This window comes from Eumetopias jubatus, unplaced genomic scaffold, assembly GCF_037043125.1.
Source record: "Eumetopias jubatus isolate StellerSeaLion01/CBP00866 unplaced genomic scaffold, mEumJub1_p1.0 scaffold_2, whole genome shotgun sequence".
In the NCBI taxonomy this organism is placed as follows: Eukaryota; Metazoa; Chordata; class Mammalia; order Carnivora; family Otariidae; genus Eumetopias; species Eumetopias jubatus.
The window spans coordinates 67,736,793-67,745,662 of NW_028274808.1; the positions used below are offsets into that span (position 1 = coordinate 67,736,793).

The following is an 8,870-nucleotide window of genomic DNA, read 5'->3' on the forward strand; positions in this document are numbered from 1 at the left end:
AAGTGGTAATTTCTTGACTTCTCCTCACTTAACCCTTCCAATCATGTTTAACCACCAAATTCCCTGCATTGAGCTCTAATAGACACCGATGAGAAAAGAGAGACCAGGAAAATGCAAGTGAAAAGAAAGCAATAGATATGGAACTAAACAGCATAAAGAGCCATGTTATATAATGGAATTTTCATATCATTATACAAACTATATAATGCAAGAATGCAAGAACTTGACATCTGCTTCACTTCCAAATTCTATGCCCTTATCCCAAATTACAGTAGCTGTTCTTGGCCACAAAGGAGACAAGGAAATGTGGTTTTACCTTTCCAGTCACTGCTACAGCAGGGGAGGACAGAATGGATGGGATTAAGTGTGAGCAAAACAAACAGTATCTAATGCACCTTATATGAAAACTTTTTGTCTTGTTTTTGTTTTTAAGGTATTTTTCATCAGTATCATATACATGAAGTTCATTTTGAATACATTTTATTTTAGTAGAAAAATTTAGAATTTAGCAACATATATTTACATTTATATAAGCTTTGTGTATACTATCCATTCAGGTACACACATGTAAAAACATATACTTTTCTTTTATGCATGCTTATGAAGCCTTGACAAATAATTTCAATATTTTTGTACTTGTTTAAAATGAAGTCTTTATTTTTTTTAAATGGTGGTCTTGTTTTTTTTTTTAAGATTTTATTTATTTATTGGACAGAGAGAGAGACAGTGAGAGAGGGAATACAAGCAAGGGGAGTGGGAGAGGGAGAAGCAGGTTTCCCACTGAGCAGGGAGCCTGATGCGGGGCTCGATCCCAGGACCCTGGAACCATGACCTGAGCCGAAGGCAGACGCCCAACGACTGAGCCACCTAGGCGCCCCATCCAAAACTAATGTTTAGAAGACATATTATCTGCTCATAACACATTCCAATTAAAACCCTAAAAACTCCACCAAAAAACTAGTAAAATTAATAAGTGACTTCAGTGAGGTCACAGAATATAAAATCAATGTATAGAAATCTGTCACATTTCTAAGGAGAAGAAAGAAAAATTAAGAAATCAATCCCACTTACAAACAATCCAAAAATTTGTATGGAATAACAAAAGACCCCAAATAGCCCAAACAATCTTGAAAAAGAATAACAAAGCTGGAGGTATCACAATTCCAGATTTCAAGTTCTACTACAAAGCTGTAGTAATCAAGACAGTATGGTACTGGCACAAAAATAGACACATAGATCAGTGGAACAGGATAGAAAGCCCAGGAACAAACTCATGATTATACAGCCAATTAATCTTCAACAAGGAAGGCAAGCATATACAATAGGAAAAAGACAGTATCTTCAGCAAACGGTGTTGGGAAACTGGACAGCTACATGCAAAAGAATGAAACTGGATTACTTTCGTATACCATATACAAAAATAAACTCAAAAAGGATAAAGGCCCTAAATGTGAGACCTAAAACCATAAAAATCCTAGAAGAGAGAGCAAGCAGTCATTTCTCTAACATCGACCATAACATTTTTCTAGATATGTCTCCGGAGGCAGGGGAAACAACCCAAGCCAAACTGTTGGGACTATATCAAAATAAAAAGCTTCTGCACAGCAAAGGAAAAAATCAACAAAACTAAAAGACAACCTACTGAGTGGGAGAAGATATTTGCAAATGGCATATCCAATAAAGGGTTAGTATACAAAATGCATAAAGAATTTGTACAACTCGACACACACACACAATAATCCAATTAAAAAATAAGCAGAAGATATACACCGTCATTTCTCCAAAGAAGACATACAAATGGGCAACAGACACATGAAAAGACGCTCAATAGCACTCATCATCAGGGAAATGCAAACCACAGCTACAGTGAGATATCATCTCACACCTGTCAGAATGGCTAAAAACAAAATCACAAGAAACAACAAACATTGGCTAGGATGTAGAGAAGAAAGAACCCTCCTGCATTGCTGGTGGGAATGCAAACTGGTCTTGCCACTGTGGAAAACAGTATGTAGTTCCTCAGAAAATTAAAAATAGAACTACCTTATGTTCCAGTAATCTCACTAGTGGGTATTTACCCAAAGAATACCAAAACACTAATTCAAAAGGATATATGTACCCCTAGGTTTATTGCAGCATTATTGGTAGTAGTCAAAATAAGGAAGCAGCCAAAGTGCCCATCGATAAATGAATGGACAAAGATGATGTGATACACACACACACACACACACACACACACACACACACACACACACAGTGGAATATTATTCAGTCATAAAAAGGATGAAATCTTGCCATTTGCAACATGGATGGAGCTAGAGAGTATAATGCTAAACGAAATAAGTCAGTCAGAGAAAGACAAATACCATATGATTTCAATCCTGTGTGAAATTTAAGAAACAAAACAAAGGGGTGGGGAATGAAACAAACCAAAAGACTCTTAAGTATAGAGCACAAGTAGATGGCTGTCAAAGAGGAGGTGGGTGGGGGATGTGCGAAAGAGGTGAAGGGGATTAAGTGTACACTCGTTTTGATGAGCACTGAGCAATATATAAAATTGGTTAATCACTATACTGTACACCTGAAACTAATATAACAGTGTATGTTAACTATACTGGATAAATTAAAATTTAAAAAACTAAATTGTAAGACACAGAACAAAGAACTTTACTATTTGGAAATGAAAAAGTCCATTCCTAAATAACTTATGCCCAAAAAATTAATAAGTAAAAATAAAGACTTAAATCATCTGGAAAGCTTTGAAAAGAGAGAATTTCATACAAAAATGTTTAATCACAATGGGAAACTAAAATGATGTATAATCTTTAATCCTTTGCCATAAATGAACCAAAACTAAAAGTAAATGAACTTAAAGTTAATACCTGTGGTCATCCCTCTACCTGGAATACTCTGTCCTGCCTTGACAGCAAAGATTCCTTCCTTCTTTCTTTTCTTCCTTTTTTTTTTTCCTTTTTGAAGAAACAATTTGTCCTGCCTCAGACTACAAATTATAATCAGTCTAAAACTGCAAACCTATGGGCTAAATATGGCCCATCACCTGTTTTTATAAATAAACTTTTATTGGACCACTGCCATGCTTATTTATATATTGTCTAGGGCCACTCTCACACTACACAATATCTCCAAGGCATGCCTGTATATACTTATTTTTAATTTGATTGTGTTATGAATTCTCCATCAGAATGTAAGCTGAATGGAGACAAATGACTATCTGATATATTGTTATATCCTTGTTGCATAGGAGAGTGCCTAGAACATGGTAGGCACGCAATAAATCCTAACATTTTTCACTGTGTGGGTCCACTTATATGCAGGAGGATTTTTTACTTTAATGTTAAAAATATTTACTTTTCTAAAAGATCCCCATAAAAGTTGGGAAGAGAAAGAAGGAGGTCTACTAGCCTACATCAAAATTTGGGCTGAGGAAGGACAAAGAAGTGCCTAAAAGACCCTAGTAGCTGGAGCAAGCTGCAGAGATTGAGAAGGCCGCTAGCCAGTGGAACCAGCAGCATGGATCAGCCACATTCATGAGCACCACTGAGGGGCAGTGGGGACAACAAACTGCTGACCCCAGTCATTCCTCCTTCATAGCAAGGGAGAAGCTGGAACACTCTGAAGACACATCCCTGGCAGCCTCGTGCTCCTCCACGGCCTTCTCCCAGTCTCTGCCACTGAATGCTGCAATGACCACACTCTAGGCGGTGCCCTCAGCCAGGTGGCCGGGGTAATTCAGAAGTGTCCAGGGTTCGAGCAAAGAATGTCAAAGCTCTGAAAGCCACCTGTCCTACAGACGGTGTGCTGTACTTCGTGCATGCAGACTGGGTATGCCGTTATGCTCCGGCTCCACCCAGGAGCTTGAAGCGAGAAACAGCGATAATGAAGTGCCTCCTCTGACTCTTCCCAACGCTGCAGTTGCAGTCAAAGATGTGCACGTCTTCTGAGGCTCAACCGTCAAAGCAAACTGCCCCACAGCAGCAGCCTCAGCCCCAGTATTCCAAGCTGTTCAGCAGCAGCTTGACGTACTCTCAAAGGTGAGCCTCTGCCACTTTTGGAATGTCTCCCAGTATTCCTGCTGGTCACCCAGGTCCAGCTTGGCCACAGGGGAACTGGGGTTCAGCAGGGTCAGCAGCTGCGGTGGCAGCCGAAGGAGCAGCGCTAGCTCCTCCAGCCGCTGTCCGGGGCCCGACTCGCGGCCGCAGTGAGGACGCCCTCAGACTTCACTTTGCAGGGCTCCCATCCGGCCTCCTCCACCTGGCCTGGCCCTGGCCCATGTGGGGCCCCGCATGGCTGTTGCTGGAGGTCCTAGGTCCCCTCTGCCAATGTGGTTTTGTGCCTGTGTGGCCCCTCGCTTGCCACAGAGCTCCATATTCGGAATTTTACAATACAGTACTGCAAACGTATCTTCTCTTCCTTGTGACTTTCTTAATAAACCTGTTCTTTCACTAGCCTACTTTATCGTAAGAATACATAATATATAATGTAAATATATAATAAATTTATAATTAATATATAATACATATAAAGTAAAAAAAATGCGTTAACTGTATGTTTTCAGGAAGGCTTCTGGTCAATAATAAACTATTAGTGGTTAAGTGTGGGGGGAGTCAAAAGTTATATGTAGATTTTTCACTGCAAAGGGGATGGCATTCCTAACAACCCCCATGTTGTTCAAAGGTCAACTCTAATTAACGTAGAAAAAAATCTTTTTTAAAGTTTAAATATTTAATAATATCCCAATAAAAAATTCTGGTTCTAGCAACCTGTTAATAGACAGCTGGAAATTCTTCCTATTGCAAATATCTAGAAATGAGAACTATAATTTTAACATTTCTTTAAGATCAAAGCGTCAAATAAATGAAATTAGCTTAAAACCCTTGGTGCCAGGAATACAGAAGAACAAAAACCAGTTCAGTTAGCACACAGTCGAGGGGATCTACTGGCTACTCTGCATGGAACAGAGGACTATACTAGAAACCAAAGGTCTGTGCTGTACCACCCACACCGAGGAAGGACGTGAGACCCGAGCCCATGCGAGCTGCGAGTGGAAGTTAGACCCTCATATATAGCAGGAAGCCTTGATAGGCTCCATAGTTAGTAAAAGAGTGAACTAGGCAAAACAAAGAACTTATCTATCAGCAAAGGAAGATGGCAAAACCTTTCTATCACCACCCGGTTTCTAGGATGAAAAAAAAAAACAAACTCCCTAGATAATTGGTAACCATGAGCTATATCACACATGGTTTTGAAGTTGGAATTTATGCCCTGCTCACTGGTACAGAATGCCCAAGTTGAGAAACTATCATAATCAGTCCTTGAATACCTATACTCCTGGTGTACTCAGAAAAGCAAATGTAAAGCACTCTTCAGAGGCAAGTTTTCCACTAGGACTAAACAGAATCCATACAAAAACTCCTCAGGTAAAATTGTTCGTGCTGTGATGTTAAAAAGCACATGAGCAATACTTACCTGGCAGGGGAGTACCATGATCACGAAAGTGGTTTTCCCAGGGCGAGGTGTATCCATTGCACTCCGGATGTGCTGACCCCTGCTATTTCCCTAAATGTGGGAAACTCGACTGCATAATTTATGGTAGTGGGGGAGTATGTTTGCACTTTCCCCTGAAATTAAAAAAAAAAAAAAAAGCACATGAGCAAAAATCAGCATTCCCAACAAAGGGTCAATTTAGATTCATAAGGGTTTCAAAAAAAAAAGAAAGAAAAGGAAAACCCTTACAGAGTATAAAATATATGACACATATATATATAATTTACATTTTTGTAATTTAATAGAATATGAACTTTCTAAATCTCCTGAGAGTAAATTAAAGAATTTTTTATAACGCAGAACTCGATGAAATAAAAATTCATTTTTTTTAAATTGAAGAAGTTTTTAATGTTTCATTTGGAACCCAAAGGAATCAAAGCCAAAATCACCAAAGGTGTCCTATTTAACTAAAACCCAGCATCAATCCTCATTCTCTGCAGTTCTAATTCAGCTTGGTCTCTGCTCCAGGCCCCTCACACATTTCCCCCAACCTGCAGTCTGGACTGTCCTTTTCTGGACTGGATGTGGTGCCTTCAAGACAGTGAAATTTGAACTAGTTCATTGGTTAAGTCTTTCATGTCTTCTTTTTTTAGAAGAAGAAAATCCAAAATGTTAACAAAATCTGCAAGGCTATCACAGAACTGGTCCTAGATTCACAAAATTTAGAAACACGGCAAATGTATAACCTTTAAAGTTCTCTCTGGCCAACTTTTGTTCATCAAACGTGGCATTGTAGTTGGGTTTGCCAAATATCAGGGCAGAAGTAGACTTAGGTAGTAAATCTTTCTACTTGGAAGGAATGTGGTTGGAGAAAATCTTGGTTTTAGTCTTGCCAGAGTAAGTGTCCATCTTTTTTATTCTTTTTTTTTTTTCTTTCTTGCCTTGATTCTGAACCTATTTAAATGCCACCATCTGGTGCCTGGGTGGCTCAGTCTTTAGGCATCTGCCTTCGGCTTGGGTCATGATCCCAGGGTCCTGGGATCGAGCCCCGCACCGGGCTCCTTGCTCAGCGGGTAAGGCTGCTTCTCCCTCTCCCACTCCCCCTGCTTGTGTTCCCTCTCTCTCTCTGTCTCTCTCTGTCAAATAAATAGTCTTAAAAAAAAAATCTCTTTTTTCCTCTCCCTCTCCCTCTATCCCTCCTGCTTCCCCTCTCCAATCAATCAATCAATCAAGAAAAAAAAATGCCACCATCTGCTTTCTCCTTTTAATTCTGGACTGCTAAGGGCTTCTGGAGAAATTCATAGCACTGTACCAATAGCTTCTGCATTTTCATGGTTTCCAACCTTTAGTGACTTACTATAGCTCCATCTGCCAAACTTTTATTCACTTCTCATATTCTTTTTTCCATGTCCCTCAGAACGTTAATCCATATGTTTTCTCCATATTTGAGCTCAAGATTGCATAATGTAACAGTTTGTAAATTGTCTGACTTTGTATTTTATAAGAATTATACAAACAAAACACAGCAAAAAATAAAATTTCTGGGAATAAGTTCATATATTTGCATATTCTTTGTGAAAAAGTTTTCAAATGGCATGGCTTTTACCCTAGGGCCAGTTTCTTTCAATATCATAAAAGCTGCTAAGAAATTAGAAATGATAAATGAGGTAGGCTTATATCACTGCTTTCATATTAATAAATAATAAATACAGAATTTTGCAAATTATATTAAAGTTGGAACTATAAACATTCAAAAACATTATTGTAAGTTGAAACAAATAGATGGGAGGTTTCACTGATACTAAACTTTTACTCTAACCCTATTTTGTAATCTTACCAATGATACTTAACCAGACATTGCTATTTTAGCTAAACAGTTTTAGTTTATTTCTGTATCATTTTCCTCTACTTTCTTTATAGGAGTCCCTTACTCTGTATCCATGCTACATGCACACACACACACACATTTTTTTTTTCTTTATGTCTATTCACTGAAGAACAGGGCAATAATAAGGAAGTTGGCCTTAATACGTGAAAGTCTGTTCTGCTCTCACCAGTTGGTTCAGACACTGTGAATCTCTGTCACACCCTAGATTTTAAAATACCAGGATCAATATCCATAACATCCCTGTGGCACCAACTGTATCCATCTGTAAAGCAAGCTTGCAAAGAACCAGCAACAACTTCCAGATAATAAAATTATCCATTCAGCATCCTTCTCAGGGAAGAAAAACGAGTAACTTCTATTATTCTATCTATAATTGCTCAGGTTTCTATAGTAAAAGAAAGCAACTAGAAGGTTGTCTGAATGGATGACTCTATCTCTAATGTCAGCTACAGAAGTAAAAACTAAAACTAAGCCAAAGTGTGCCTCTCGCTAATATTTCCTTCTTCTCCAGAAACCCATGAAAATCCTAAGTATTTTTCTGAGCTCTTTCTACCATAAACAATTTCCTATTCCCTCTATATTTTTGCACTTATAAGAAAAAGGAGGTGAGGAAATGTCTATTGCCCTTTCAATGGAGAATTCATTATCTTTTGCAAATATATCCCTAAACCTTATAGTTCTATTTCTTTCAACATTATAAACCAGATACATTTCTTTTATAGTTCTTTAGCTTCTATTTTTTTCAAAAAAGTTATGAGAGCATTGCTTAAATGCAGCAAGGTATAGGATCTAAAATTATTACACATATTTACACATTGAAATTTTCTTTTATGTGTGTGCTGACATTTTATTTTTAGAATTGATCAATATGTTGTATTGTTTTAACCATTTAGAGTATGTTCAAAATAGGGCCTATGTCTTAAAAATATCTTGAATCTACTCAATAGATATTTATTGTATTGAGTTGATTTTGATTTTGTTAATTAACTATTTTGTGACAAAGTCCTCAAATTAATCCTGAAGAATCTTTTCAGTTATAACTATTAGATATTAATACAGATTATTAATGGCATTCTTAATTTTTATTTATCCCTATCAAATCTTCTTATACTCATGATATTTGTTATGATGTGACTATTTCATTAATATAAAAAAGTTAAGGAATCATATAGTTTCTTGCGGGAAAAGCCCTAAGAGATGGTGATAAAACCACTGTTCATAGTTAAAGAAACTAAAACAAATAAGGAACTAATTAATTAATGACAAAATTCAGTTTTCTGATATTTTACCAAATGCTTTTTCATATACATCATTACTTAAAGCTTAGATTTTGTCATCTTCTTTACTCCACAACTTCCACCATATATATGTGTGTTTATAATAAAAGTAACATTTCAGTAAAATATCAGCATCTTTTGTTGTAATGAGTCCAAGTAGATTTTTTTAGACTTCCAATTAAGTTAATCAAGTATTCACT

At 37.3% G+C, this 8,870-nt stretch overlaps 1 non-coding gene and 1 pseudogene across 1 annotated transcript; one reads left to right on the forward strand and one right to left on the reverse strand.

Moving 5' to 3' along the window:
- Positions 1–3,595: 3,595 nt before the first annotated feature.
- On the reverse strand, positions 3,596–5,544 carry LOC114210120 (centromere protein V pseudogene; annotated as a pseudogene).
- LOC114210218 (U1 spliceosomal RNA) lies at positions 5,480–5,642 on the forward strand. Its single transcript, XR_003609490.2, has one exon. It is a non-coding gene; the product is annotated as a U1 spliceosomal RNA (small nuclear RNA).
- The last annotated feature ends 3,228 nt before the right edge of the window (positions 5,643–8,870 follow it).